Source organism: Chenopodium album, chromosome 7, assembly GCF_948465745.1.
Source record: "Chenopodium album chromosome 7, dcCheAlbu1.1, whole genome shotgun sequence".
NCBI lineage: Eukaryota > Viridiplantae > Streptophyta > Magnoliopsida > Caryophyllales > Amaranthaceae > Chenopodium > Chenopodium album.
In genome coordinates, this window is record NC_137840.1 from 5,642,176 (window position 1) to 5,657,871 (window position 15,696).

A 15,696-nucleotide genomic window follows, 5' to 3' on the forward strand; every position below is an offset into this window, starting at 1 on the left:
AAAAGACATTTGAGGATTTTGTTGTTGAAGTTGAGAAATGATGGAGCTAAGACCATTTGCAATCTCCCTTCTATCTTGTTGCCTTTTACCCTCATAATCTTTTAGTAAAGCTTAAACCTCTAGAGAATGCTTCTCTTCAACATCCTTCATCAAAGCCTTTTGCTTTAATTAAGTTGATGAAACACCTCTTCCATGAAAATTTAATTGAGACTTTTTCATGTTATCAGAACCAATAATAGTTGAAATCACACTTACAACCTCCTTTTCATAATCTAATTTCTCAAGTTCATTCTAGATTTTAAAAGATAAAGAAAAAAAATTAATATTGACAAAATTTAATGCAAAAAAAATTAATATAAAATGAGAATGAATTTTACCATCAATTTGTCCCTTAGGTTACCAGGCTTTCGCTTTGTTAGCTTTTCCTTGCGTGTTGCTATGAACATTTGAGCTACAGTAGGATTTTGTGTAGTCTTATTATCCTTTTTCTATACAAGAGTGATGAGTTTAAATCATTTTAATGAAGAAAATAAAACCAATGAGAAAAGAAAACAAACACACACACAATAAACAAACTCACCCACTCATATCGAACCCTAGCAAAACTCTTTGATCCTGAAGTATGCATAATGTTCCTTTCCTTTCCAACTAATCGATTTGCTTTATTTTGCATACATCGTTCCTGACAAATAAAGAAGGTGAACTAAATAAAATAACCTAGATTTTTCTTTATACAAGAAATATACAATCCGTTATAAAGGGGGAGAAATATAAAACTTGTATAAATGTAAATACCTCAGATTTGCATTGTCATCATTCCAAATCTTTAACAAGTCCTGGAACATTTTTTTGGGACTCGTTTTGGTCGTTTGATCATCCTTATTTTATCATTGTCATATTTATGAAAGTGTACTCTTTTCAAATAACATTTATACATTCTTCAAGCAGCGCCAATGGTTTGCAAAACCCATTTTTTGGGCTCAATTGGGACAATATATTGTTTCTACAATAATTAAAAAAAAAGAGTAGGTTATACCAAATTGATCAAATTGGCAATGTTAAACAACTCACTGCCACTCAATTAATCTAATCACAAATCAAGAACATAAGAAAATAACTCACTGAAAGTCTGAAACCTATTATACCACTTAGAAAACATGTCACCGAGCATAAAACGCAGCAGGCAGCCAAGCAGAACACCAGGTTGGCTCGCAACTGCTCTACCAGCCGCATCAGATCTACATCAACAATAATGACATTAGGGTATTCAATTTTTTTTACATAATATATGTTAATCAAGAAAGTTTAATATGACATGATAGCAAGGACCATATAGGACAAGTTAAGCAATTATTATAAAACATTTCTATCATGTTTATTTAAATGAATAAGTAACTCACCAAGACATAATCCCAAAGTCCTTCTTTCTTCTCGTTCCTTCGTATGGGCCAATTCTTCACAGTCAATGGTAGGATATTTTCTTTTCGAGCTATTGTTCCTAAGAAGCTAATGAACTCATTGCATGTTTTGTCATCAGGACCAATAGGTTGTCCATGTTCATTCAAGGTAATTTTCGAGCATTCTACTTCGCTGCGTCCATTGACTTTGTAGCACATAGTGGGTCCTCTTCTAGGCTTATCCTCTTCAGCTAACATGAGCAAAGAAATTCAAAAGTTAACACAAATAATGAATGATCATGCATGCAGGTAAAGATTTTTAAATACAAAAATGAAAGATAGCTTGCCATTTCTTTATCATTCTTGTCATTATTTAAGTGTTCAACTACTAATCCGAGCATTTCAACCGTTTCTTGTGATGTATGATTAGGGGTTGATGAGCCACCATGTGAACAACCCAAATCAACATTCTGCTGACGTTTTGCCAAAGCTGTTGTCACTGCCTTTCGAGTTAGAGCCTTCATTTCGCGAATTTGCATTTAGGAACAAACATGGAAAACATAAAGAGATATAGTACTCTAATATATGTATGTACAAACGTTATATAATAAAACATAACTTCAAATAAAAAAAAAGTTACACATTATAGCTCTTGATAAATATATAAGCATTTTTTTTAAACAATTTATAAGCAATTAAATGATCATAGACCACACATACATAAGAGCATATATAAGAAATTAAACATAATGTCTAACTAAGCATGTTCTTCATGTAGCCTTGGGAATTGTGTTCTTTAGTGTTTCAGACACCATATTGACATAAGAGGCCACATTTGAGCTGAACTTTAGGTATATGCGCATACAAGGAAAATGTGATGGACCAAACTGATGGGTGACCACAGCTCAAGCCCAAACCTGTATTGCAAAATCAGGGAAGGGGAAAACCACAGCGGCACAAGGGAACAAAATTAATTAATTGCTAACGAATGAAGGACAGGGGAAGAGGGAAGTCTGCAGGAAAGGGGAACAACACTCACTAGTGGAGCAGTAAACTTGGAGCAGCATGTCAGAGTAGGTGGAGATAAGACAAAGTGAATTAAGGCAGCCTCTTCTGTATTAGACAGAAGCCTTGTATATATAAGACAAAATATAGAAGCACATTCTAAATTTAATACCCACATTCTCAATTTAAAGAACAAAGATATGCTTATTTATAAATGTATAGCAGAAAAACAACTACCTTCCATTGAATAGAATTGGACTTGTCTCTACTGTTATACTGTGGAACGGGTAACTCTTCATCGGTGGAATCAAGCTCATGCTCCATATCTTGGTTAGGCCTATAGAGCTCATTGTCTCCCGAAACCTTTTTCTTTTTATTCTTACTTTGATTGCCTCTATTATTTTGAACTTGCGCCATCAGTGACTTAGCCTGTTCCTTCAAACCTAATTCTTCCATTCTCGTTAAATTTTTTTTAATCGTTTCCATTCCCAGCCTCTCATATTCTGCCATTCTTGGTTTACGAATTTGATGCTCATCACCTGAACCTCTAATAGCTCTAAGCTTAGTGGAATTTTTCTTTGTCATACTTGGAGCTAATTGATTTTGAAAATGAATCCAATTTATACAGAAGAGAAAAAAATTATATATATATATATATTTATATATATATATATAATAATAATAATAATAATAATAATAATAATAATAATAATAATAATAATAATAATAATAATAATAATAATAATAATAATAATAATAATAAAGCAAACTTGTACAAATAAAGAGTAAGGACTACACAACCAAACAATAGCTATATGCATATTGACCAACGTAAAAACAAATTAGATGAAAAAACATGAATATCAAATTCCAATTTCAGTTCAGAATCAATTAAGAAATCATTGAAGAAATAATGTAGTTTTGGTAATGAGAGAAAAATGATGTAAAAGACCCAATATCCAGACCACAGTTACAGCTTTACACCAAGAGTAATCATAAAAAGGGAAGGCCCCAGAGGAAAAGCACAAACAGCACACTCTGCAGGGCCAACAGGGCATTAAAGCACAACAACAAAAATGTAATTAATTCTTTACTCAAGGAGGGAGCTGAGCAAGGTGAAATTGGAGTTGCAGAGCTGATTCTTCAATAAAATAGTGACAAAATCCTTTAATGTTAGGTTCACTTATAAACTTGTAAGCTTGAGTATATATAGGAATTAAGGCAGTAGTAGTCATTATGTTTGCATTGTGAGGAATTTTGTAAAAGAGATAGTTAATTGGAAGTTACCCATCATTGAGACTGATTGCCTAAGTTGTTAAGTTATCCCTTCTTGCCAGAGTTAATAAAAAATACTCACGCTTTATTTTTTCTTACATTGTTATTACAAGTTTAGTCTTCAAATATCAATCTATACCAAATGACACACAGCGACTCCATAAAAAAATATATATTGATGCTTCACAAGCAAATTTTGGCAACACAGGCCTTAGCTTGAATCCCCTAACATAGTTCAATCATTAAAAAAAAAGGGGTGAGCTGTGACCTCAAGCTATAATTAACACATCTCAACCATACCTTGTTGCTTTTGAAAGGCCATCATAAAGGGACAATTCTATCATAAAGTACTTTACTATTCTCAAGCAATTTAGCATAAAGTTGAATACATTGGAAGCACTTTTACTAATACCAAATTGCCTACCATTCAGCACACCCTAACTTAGTAACTCCTATTATTAACACACACCTAGCTTTCCCTCTTTCTGCACAAGGAGTATAAAAAGTAGTCTATATTTGTCAATAATTTAACACATAAACAAATCAAGCACCTAAGTTTAGCAATTGGCTGGGTATGCTATAGATAATTTAAAGTCTTTTCTTTAGTCTGCACTCTCCAATTGGATTTAGATGACCTAAGCAAGGAGATAATTGCAAGTCGAAGCAATTGACTAGTGTTAAATTGATAACAAGAAGTCATATACGGAGTATTTTGTAAAAATTGATTGTATCATCAACTAATACAAAAACTCTTTCCAAAAGAAAAAACCCACCACAATTATTTTTATCATCAACTAATTGCAATTATATTTATACCCACTCCTTAACAAATGCATAATCACTGCAAGCAACAACCAGAAGTTACATAATTTTTAGTAATTCAATCAAGCATAAAGCTAACCCAGAAACATAACCAACCAAAAAAAAATACGCTAGAATTAAGACAACCTAGAAGATATGTACATCTAAAAATCAGATCCAACATCAAATCAAGCAGTTAAAAAGATTAAATTCATTTGGGAGATTAAAGGGGCAATGGTAACTTACAAATGAAATTCAAAAAACAACGACAACTTTGCCGGCATCAAACCCAACTAGCCAATCATAAAAGCAAAGGAAGTAGTGTGAGTATAGAGCAATGCAACTAGTTAATTACAAAACAGATACTTTATACTCTTAATTAACTCTCACTTGAGTAGAAAGAAAGGAGGTGAGTAACCGATTGATGGATATGATGATTTTAAGGTGATGAGTGTGTTGTATAATGAGATCAACAACTGAAAACTGGAGTAACTGCTGATTCATAATGAAAAAAGTTTGGAGCAAAAAATTCACCATTTCGCGGGTTTGGAGAAGAAACCGGGGTTGAGGAGTTGACGAGTTTAGCTGTTGAGGATGATTGTGGTTTTTTTTTATTTTATTTTTGGGAAATAAATGTGGAGTATTATAAATTTATAATTTCTAATTATGAGAAGACAAGCTAAGAGGTACACGCTACGCGTGTACAATATAATTTTATTTTTACTGTATACGCGTAGCGTGTGCCTCTTAGCTTTTGTAGTATAAAGTGAGAATAGAAAATTATTTTCGTCCATATTTTTCTTTATCATTTATGACAGGTTAAATATCATACAATCTGATTATTTAGACATTTGAAACGGGGTTCAAATAATGGAAAGGAGAAGATGAATTTGATATTCTGCAATAAAAAATAAAAAATTTATACTGGCTTATATAAAATATAAGAATGGGGTTTATCTTAAAACATGATCCTAATTATTATCACAAAATCTAATATCATGCAATCACTTTTTTTTTTTTTTTTTTTTTTTTTTTTTTTTTTTTTTTTTTTGTAATCATCAAACAAACTATAGAATCTGTAAATCAATGGCAGATAAATTTATTTTGTACACACACTGAAAGTAAAAAAAATTGTTTACCTTTTTGAAGATAATGTCACTCCATCCAAAAGTAAACAAATAATCATATGATTTTGTATCCTTTGTTGAGTCCCATGTCAACCAATCAAACAATCAACAAATCCTTCAAATTCAACTAATAATAATATCATATATCCGAAACAATGAAAATAATCAAATTAATCCGAAATAGATGAACACTTGAAATGAAAAATGGTTTCTAAATAAAAGATAGTTTCTTGAAATATGACAATCGACTTTAATGGTTTATTATTAGACGAAATAATAAATTTTTGGGGTTAATCAATTTTTTTTGTGAAAGGTTAATGAGGCAAGTATAATTAAAGAGCAATTATGGTGTAACAGATTTTGAGTATTGGAGATTTGTTCGGAGAAAAAAAAATCGTCAAATGCTTAGTAGTTAGTGAGAAATGACATAGTACATTATATATTTTTATTACTCGTATTAGGATAAACATGCATATATATTAGCAGTTAGCCAGTTAGCAATGATATGCTTAATGATAATTTTTTTTTTCGTCAATTTGGTTCATCCATTACAGTTAAGTGATTAACTCCATGTTTCACGTAAAAGAGCAGTTATGTTTTTTTTTTTTTTTTAATTACAAAAGCAGTTGTGCATTTTTAAGGTAATTTTAAAGATTGAGAAGGGCATTTTGGGAAAAGCCAAATTTATCATCTAAAGAGCCCTTTCTCTTTATATAGTACGATAGATATGAGGGATTGAGGGAGTATTGGATATTAGGACTTAGGAGTTTAGGACCGACTTTGGTTCTTCACTTTTCTTCTTCTTTAATTTTTTTTTTTATTAGTTTTTGTTTTTTTTAAGTTTGGTTGAAAGATGATTCATCATTTCTTTGTAGTTTATTTGGGAAATTGGGAATAAACTAGGGGATCTTACTTGGGTAGTTGGGTGGAATTAAAAAATATCTTAATGAAAACAATGTTGTAATGTGATATGACGAATAAATTAATATGGCTAAAAGTTACTCCGTAGTTGCAACATGCTAATTTGTGAATGGTAATTAATTAAATATTATCTTTTAATATTAGGAATTTTATCTAAATATGTAACAAATTTTAGCTCATAAATACAAAAAAAAAAAAAATATATATATATATATATATATAAAATAAAATAAAATAATCAAACAAATTGTGAATAGCATGGGCTTCATCTAGTATAAATAAAATGTTGTCTGTGTTCTAATGATAAATTTACTCTCTAGAAACTAATAAAAATTAAAGGTTTGTAAGTAAAGGTAACTATAATATCCATATAAAACTTATTTTAAGGGCAATTTACATTAAAATCTTATCAGCTTCAAAGTTACCCAAGAAATTAAAAATTATCCAAAATTGGCAAAATAGTTACCGTACTGAACTATTTCAAGTTACTCTAAAGCATGTTTAATTTTATCTAAGGTTAAGTAATAAACATGAACACAATAAAGTCTTGTTTGTAATAATTTTTGATGAAGTTTTATACAAATGTAATATTGAATCAAAATCAGCAAAGTTGTAATCAAGGAGATCCAAAGTCAACCAATATGAAATAGACCCCCCAAAACCCGTTTTGAACCTAATACTCCAATTTGAGCATTAATACGAAGTTAATGGCTTTGCTCAAACCTGACATGGACCCGATAGCTACCACCCAACTCAAAATTGATCCGACCAAACCGAGGTGGTTTTAAAGGGTAACCTTGACCATTATGACAATCTATTAATATTAATTATACAAATGTGAAAGTCAACTTATTATATAGAATAAAAAGAATCATATTGTGAGATTAACCATTAAGTTTTATACACATGAAAAAGTAAAATTGTTTATTATGTTGATAAGTTTTGTAAAAATGTTAAAGTTAAATTGTTTTATTATGTTAATAAGTCTTGTGCCGATTTCACCAAATTTAATCTCAACTAATTCTAGTTTGACAATCATGAATTTAACCCGGCTCAACATCGACCTGTATAGATATGAGATATCTGATGTAATCCAAACTATTTTGAGCCGATTTGATGTTAGCCCAACTTGTTTTCGAACATAACAAGTTGAATTGACACGACTCATCTAATCTAAACGGTTCAGGTTAATTAAAATGGTAACTTTGACTCATTATGATCCAGTCACTAAATGAACTGATCAACTCGTAATTAAATTGATACTATATAACCAGTTGATACCAATCATGTGCTTACATAATCGATACAACAACAAAACTTGACACACATGCATTACTTTGAAATTAGATAAACTTGATTTTATATTGGTAAACAATATTAATAACAAGAGATTATAAAACTTTAGTGTAACGGAGTAATACCTATTTAAAACTATATTTCATGATAAAATTTTATTTTTACACGTTATTAAAAAACGATGGTCAAAATTAGCATACAAATTGTGAAAAAAGTCAAACATGTCATCTTTACTCAATAGATATTGACTGAAAATTGACAGATCTAACCCAGGATGAATGAGGTGGATCAAAATGGTAACCACAACTAAGGCTATGGTTCCATCCCGCCTTGGGAGGAATTTGACTCGTTATGACTCGATCCGTAAATGGTCAGCCCATAATTGATACAATATTTCAAGTTGACAACTCTACCTATAACTAATTGTCAAATTCTCATTCATCTAACCATCACTAATCATACTTTATTTTAGAAAATACACTCAGAATACATTTTTATTTTGACACAACATATGAAGTATTATAATTGATAATAACATAGTATGTATAAAGTTTAAGCTCATGATTATCTCTTTCAATAATGATTTAATAATTGTATGTTCCCCTCACACAATACTTCATACTATATTATTATTATTATTATTATTATTATTATTATTATTATTATTATTATTATTATTATTATTATCATCATCATCATAAAAGATTGGTTTGATTAATGCTTTTAAGTAGGAAATTTTTTGATTTAGCATCTCTTGATTTAGGGTGCGTTTTATTCACCTGATTTTTATTTATTTGAACTTATTATTTGAACCTGATCTAAACTTATTTTTGAAAGCAAATATAGCAGTGTTCTTATATAAACAGAACAAGGCCTTAATACTCAGTAAAGTATAGCAGTAGTGTTTTTTTTTTAAAGCAAATATAGCAGTATTCTTATATAAAAAGAAAAAGAGAATTTCAAAAAAAAAAAAAAAATCAATTAATTCGTTAGTAGATGGCAGGCACACAAAATCAAACAAATCCATAACAAACTTCCCACAAAATCAAGCACCGTTCTAACTTTTCATAAAAAAAAAATTGTTAATCATATTTCCCAAAAAATCGAACAAACCCCAATTACGAAATCAAAAGATTGTCTCTGTGCTAAAATTAGATTTTGATTGTTGTTTTCTGGTATCAAATTGCAATTTATTGGAGTAGATTGTTTGGTATCATCTTGCCTGGAGTCGATTGAAGATAGCAGCTTGTGGATTGAGGAAAAAACAAAGACAAGTAAGTTTGGCAACTTGACTCAACTAGTTATTTTAATTTCATAGTATGTCAGGCTAAGTCTTAGTAGGTTTGAAAAGTTAGGGAATTTTAATTATTTTTCATCAAATTAGATAAGTATGTTTATTATTTAATTGGTTTGATAATCTAAATTAATAAAGAAGACAAACAATCTTATAGTGGGATAACATAGGTAGATGATCATTAAATGTTGACCACCTCTAGGTGATGTCTCTATATAATATTGCGTTCTTGATTTATAATGTGATGTATGGATAATATAATTTCTAAATTCTATTATTCATTAGGTGCTTGTTGCAGTTCTCTTTGGTTGTATTGGATGTAAAATAGAATCTAATGTTTAATGACTATAATCTTATATGTATATATGGGATGGTTAGGTGCTTGTTACCATTCTCTTTGGCCCTATCTCTTTTAGGGTGTGAATCAATTGTGGTATTGTGACATTTGTGACCTTTAATTGCAGAGAGTTGAAATTGAATATGCATTTTTATTAGCTGAAAGTTTGTCTTCTTATTTTGTTTTAGCCAGTCCAAGAAATCATGTCAATATTTATGTCTTAGTTTATTACCTTTGTTGTTGATCCTCCACATAACTTCTTATGTTATAGAGTATTATAATGGCAAACATGAACAAAGATTGGATTGATGCACCCCAAAGTGCCGAAGAATATATCAAAGGAGTTGAGAATTTTCTAGATTTTGCATTTCTAAATTCAACCATGAGTAGAGAGGAAGATGATGAACTGGAAATTTTATGCCCATGTATGAAGTGTGTTAACAAATTTTGGTTCCCAAGGGAGGAGATTTTCAGTCACCTAATTGCTAACAGATTTAACAAGAGGTATAAAGTGTGGAGCTTTCATGGCGAAGCATTTACAACAGGGTCTTCTTCAAGGGAAGATGGGCATCAATGTGATAATCAAAACACATTAGACAATATGGACGAGATGATTAATGATATTTTCAGAGATGTTATAGGAGGTTCAAGTTCCGATGCAGAAGAACTTTGGAAGGGTCCAGATGAGAGTGCTAAAAAGTTTTATAAGTTGTTAGAGGATGCATGTGGGGAATTATATCCAGGCTGTAAGAATTTTTCTGTGCTTTTCATACACAGTGCGACTCTATCTACTTAAATTTCTTAACGGGTGGAGCAATTCTTCTTTTGATAAGTTGATGAAGCTTCAATGTGATGCCTTTCCATTTGCAAAGCTTCCTACTTCTTTTCATTATGCTAAAAAAATGGTGAAGAACCTTGGACTTAATTACAATTGAATTGATGCGTGTCCTAATGATTGTATGTTGTATTGGAAAGAACATGCAAATGACAAGTCTTGCCATGTTTGTAAAGCTTCTCGATGGAAGTTAAATGAGAAGCAAAAAGTGGAAGGTGCATTGCCTGATGATGGAGTTCTTGCAAAAGTTCTGCATTACTTTCCTGTGAAACCTTGTCTACAAAGGTTGTTCATGTGCTCTAAGATAGCTGAACTTATGACATAGCGTGAAACTGATCGCAAGAAAGATGTCAAATTAAGGCACCCTGCTGATGGACAAGCTTGGAAAGATTTCGATGCTGCACATCCACAATTTGCAAGTGATTTTCGAAATGTGAGGCTAGGTCTTACTACTGATGTTTTCAACCCATTCAGAACTATGAGTGTGTCATATAGTATTTGGCCTGTTGTTTTATCCATTTATAATTTGCCTCTGTGGTTATATGATAAGTCCGAGTACAATATCATGTCTTTGATTATACCTGGTCCTCCTTCTCCAGGTTATGATATTGATGTTTACTTGCAACCATTAATCGAGGAATTAAAGGAGTTATGGGAAATTGGAGTTGATACATATGATGCTGTGAAAGATGAAACATTTTCTTTAAAGGCAGCCTTGTTGTGGACAATCAGTGACTTCCCTGCATATGCAATGTTGTCCGGATGGAGCACCAAAGGAGAATTTGCCTGCCCGAATTGCAATCATAAGACTTGGTCCAAATACCTGAAGTATAGAAGGAATATGTGTTACATGGGACATCATAGATCTTTGAAAGAAAATCATCCGTGGCGTCGTAATAAGAGAGCTTTTGATGGTAATGTAGAGACAAGGCCTCCTCCTCCTACTAGACTCTCGGGTTCTGAGGTATTAAAGGATTTAGAAGGGTTTGAAAATAAGTTTGGGAAAACTCAAAAGAAGGGCCGAAAGAAATTTCCATGGAAGAAGAAATCAATTTTCTTTGAGCTTCCTTATTGGGAAACTAATACCTTGCGTCATAATCTTAATGTTATGCACATTGAGAAAAATATTTGTGACAGTGTGCTCGGTACTTTGCTTGATATCCCAGGAAAGACTAAGGACCATGTGGCATCCCGCTTTGATTTACAAGATATGGGTATAAGAAATGAACTCCATCCAAAGAGAACAAATAATAGAGGGAAGCGTTTATACTCCAAAGCCTGTTTTTCTTTATCTTCTAGTGAAAAAGACTTGTTTTGCAGTGTGATGAAAGGTGCTAAGTTTCCCGATGGTTGTGCATCAAACATCTTCAGATGTGTCCAATCCAATGAGAGGAAGATTGCTGGTTACAAGAGCCATGATGCCCACTTTATGCTTCATTATTTGCTCCAACTTGCGGTAAAGAATGTCTTGCCTAAGGAAGTAGCATCGACTTTGATTAGGCTAGGATCCTTTTTCAGGGGTTTATTTAGGAAAGTTCTAAAGCCTAAATATCTTGATGATCTTGAATCTGAAATCATACAGATACTTTGCCAACTTGAGAAGATATTCTCCCAAGTTTCTTTGACATAATGATCCACCTTTCACTTCATCTTGTAGAGGATGCAAGGCTTGGGGGCCCTGTTAAAGGTCGTTGGATGTCTCCGAAAGAGCGGTATTTGGGTAAATTGAAGTCCTATGTAAAAAATAGAAGTCGACCCAAAGGTTCCATTGTAGAGGCCTACTTGGCAGAAGAATGCCTTATTTTTGTTCTCGGTATCTTCACGATGATTTTTGTTCAATGTTGAATGGAGCACCTAGAAATGATGATGATACTGCATCCAATGAAGATGGAAGCCTTTTTCCTAATGTTGGACGTCCTTTAGGTGTAAAAAAGAAAAATAAAGGCAAAAAGGTTTCTTTAGATGAGGACACTTTGATGAAAGCTCATCACTATGTACTCTTTAATTGTGATGAAATCAGTGATTACATAAGGTTCGTAAGTAATTTTAAATTGGTATTATTTCATATTAACTATATTTAATCTTTATTGTTTATAATTGACTAATACAACTAAGTTGCTTTGTTATATGTATGTAGTGAACATCAAGATTGTGTAAATCGTCAAAGAAGTCAAGGTAGACGGGTTAAGCGGAGTAGGTGGGCGAGAGGACAAGAGCACAATCATGACATTGGAACATGGTTCAATGATTGTGTACGAGAAGAAAATGTTTCCAAAGAAATCAAGGCTTTATCCCAAGGTCCTGACTATACTGTAAGAAGTTTTAAAGGGTACCTAATAAATGATAACAAATTTCATACAACTGCACATGAGTCAAAAAGAAAAACTCAATGTAGTGGATTTAATGTAACATCTTCAATGTCGAGTTTTGCAAGTTCTAGGGATCAAAATCCTGTTGTTGGGGATGTAAAATATTATGGAGTGGTGGAGGATATCATTGAGTTAGATTATTTTGGTCATTTTAAAGTGGTCTTGTTTCGCTGTTAATGGTTTCAAGTGGAGTAAGATGAGTTTGGGCTAACATGTGTAAATTTTAAAAGGTTATGCTATACAAATGACCCTTTTGTGATGGCTAATCAAGTAAACCAAGTTTTTTATGTGCAAGATTCCAAAGAAAAGAATTTGCATTACGTTATGGAAACTATCCCCGGAGACTTCTTTGATATGAGTGAAGAATCAAATGGTGATGTTGGAGTTTCTTAGTGGAATGAATTTGCTAGCGATGGTGTTCTCCCAGGGAAACCGTTGATGATGATTATGATGTTAGTTGGCTGAGAGAGGACTTTCCTGCCACTACTGTTGACGTTCCAGAATACATGTTGGATATGCGAGCAGAGCCTGAAATTGATGATTCTGATGATGAAATCGAGGACGATACTCTATGGGATTCCATGCAAGCATGTGAAGATGAAGATTAGGAAATATGATTGGTCCTTTCTAGTATTCTTCTCTTAGTTACTTTGGAGTAAAAAAAGAACAGGGATTTTAGCTTAAGCATTTTTGGTTTTGTTTGACTGCAAAATTATCCGTTTTAATGACCAAAAGTTTTGTTTTTGTTTGGTTTTGCGATTATTTGATAATCTCTTGAAGCTTAATTTGTTTGTTTTGGATTTGAATCAGCCAACTGCCCAAATATTAGACCAGCTTATGAATGTCGTGAATTATATTAGTCAGCTTGGACTGCCAGAGAAGCGCTGAGTATGAAAAACCATAAGAAACTAGTCTTATTTTAATAATCTATTATCTAGTTTTATTTTGCATTATTGTTATTTTGATCTTGCTAACGAGCGCTCCGAGGCGTTAGATAAGGATAAATTATATTGGTTGAAATGGTATTAAGTTAGGAATTCATGACAAAATCACGCGTCGTTCGGTGTAATTAATGTTAATTTTACTCTAATATTTGCACTTTAATTCTCTTATCTAACGCCCCCGGGGCGTTCATTAGCTTTTGCCTTGTTATTTTGGTAATATATTTGTGATTGTGATATGTATGAGTTTTGTATAATACATCAATGTGATTTGATAAGCTTACGAATGTTGGCGGAGATATTAAGAATTTCCTAGCTGCCAGACAGCCGCAGCAGCAGGCAGCTGCTAGCCCTACCAGCAGGCAGTCAGAGCCGTTAGCAGTTGGCAGCCTGCAGTTGGCAACATGCATCTAGCAGCCTGCAGCTATCAGCCACTAGTAGGCAGCAGCAAGCCGCCAGCCACTAGATGCAGCTAGCCGCCACAAGCAGGAAGTCACCAGCGGGCGTGCAATCGCAGACTGTAGGTTGCAACAACAACTTAGGTAAAAATATAATGAATTCTTGGTTTTTTTTTTCTTTTTGAAACAATTCTTGGGTTTTTATTATTGCAAATTATTTTTTAAATTGGACTTTAGAATAAGAAGTGATAATGCACCTAGACTTGTATCTTTGTCAATCCTTCAAAATCAATGTCCAAACTAATAGTGTTGATGTACCTATAGTCCTATAGATTAGTATACACTCCTCAATTACCTCTTGAAGATTCATCCCACCATGCTGATACTTGTTATTGCCTGCAGCTTGTTGAATCTATGTTAAATTGCATACATGAGTGTACCAATAGATCACCCTTTACTGCTTCTATAGCTTTCATTTCCTCCTTTCTCTTGTTGATGATTGCACGTAGTGACCTGTGAATTTGATCTTCTATGTTCTTAAATCTTCTATTCTTCTAAATCCTAATATAATCATTTATTTATCAACCATACAAAGAAATTATACTCGTATATTTTTGAAAAAATGCTGCTTGCATTGAGATATATCCCTACAATGAATTGACTTTGAATTATCTGGCGAATCACTTCTTTTTCACTGGTCAACATTTTTTAGTTGAGCAGCTGACAGAAACTGCGTTGGCTGTTACAAATCACGGACCAACTAAAGCTCATTCATACTACAACTTGGCTCGATCTAATCACAGCAAGGTTTGAGAATATTTTCAATTATTTTAATGTCATTAAATGCGGAACTTCCTATATGTAGAGTATACAATTGACTAAGGAGAAAAAGATCTAGAGTGAACCCCTTTTCCCATATATTAATTCTATCCAGCTGTTCAATATTATTTTTGTGCCACTCACTCGTTTTTTTTCATCCTGCTTTCATTATCTGCTATCCAGATCATTTTGAATTGTGATGTAAAATTGTAACTGATCATGCTTCTCCTGCTACAAGATTTATGCATTTTGATATCCTAATCTATCTTGTTGGCTCGTTATAATGTATTAGATAGTATGAGTTAAAATTGTGTTTTTGTGATAATACATGAATATTTCTTATCTTTTATAAGAATTAGGTTATGGATTTTTCTAATTTCGGAATTACTGTTTTAATTCTTAGTACGTCCAAATTTAATTGTATTGAAATATGAGATTTTTTTGTGTGAAATTAGATAATTAAGATTATGGTAAGCACGTGCAGTCGCTGTTTTGTTTTTTAGCTGCAAGAAGCAGGAAGCAGGAAGCAGCTAGCAGGTAGGAGCCACTAGTAGGAAGCATCTGGCCGCCAGCCACAGGATGCAGCTAACCGTCACCAGCAGGAAGTTGCCAGATGCAGCTAGCCGCTGGCAGCCGATAGTTGACAGCCACAGGAAGTCACAAGCTTCAGGTAGCAGCAAATCGGGTAAAAATATGCTGAATTCTTTCAGCTACTTTGTAAAATTTATGTAATGCTTAATCAAGCGTTCTAGCTTAAGCAATTTTGGTTTTGTTTGATTGCAAAAGTATTTGTTAAAGTGGACTTTTGAATAAGAATTAGTTGAGAAAATTTTACTTTGGGTGAACTCATGTTGGTAATTAAAATTAGAAAATTGTAAGTA

At 32.6% G+C, this 15,696-nt stretch overlaps 1 long non-coding RNA gene across 1 annotated transcript; it reads left to right on the plus strand.

Annotated features, from left to right (window-relative positions):
- Positions 1–8,825: 8,825 nt before the first annotated feature.
- Positions 8,826–13,401, plus strand: LOC145640841 (uncharacterized). Its single transcript, XR_014114983.1, has 2 exons — positions 8,826–9,096; positions 12,426–13,401. It is a non-coding gene; the product is annotated as an uncharacterized LOC145640841 (long non-coding RNA).
- Positions 13,402–15,696: the final 2,295 nt, after the last annotated feature.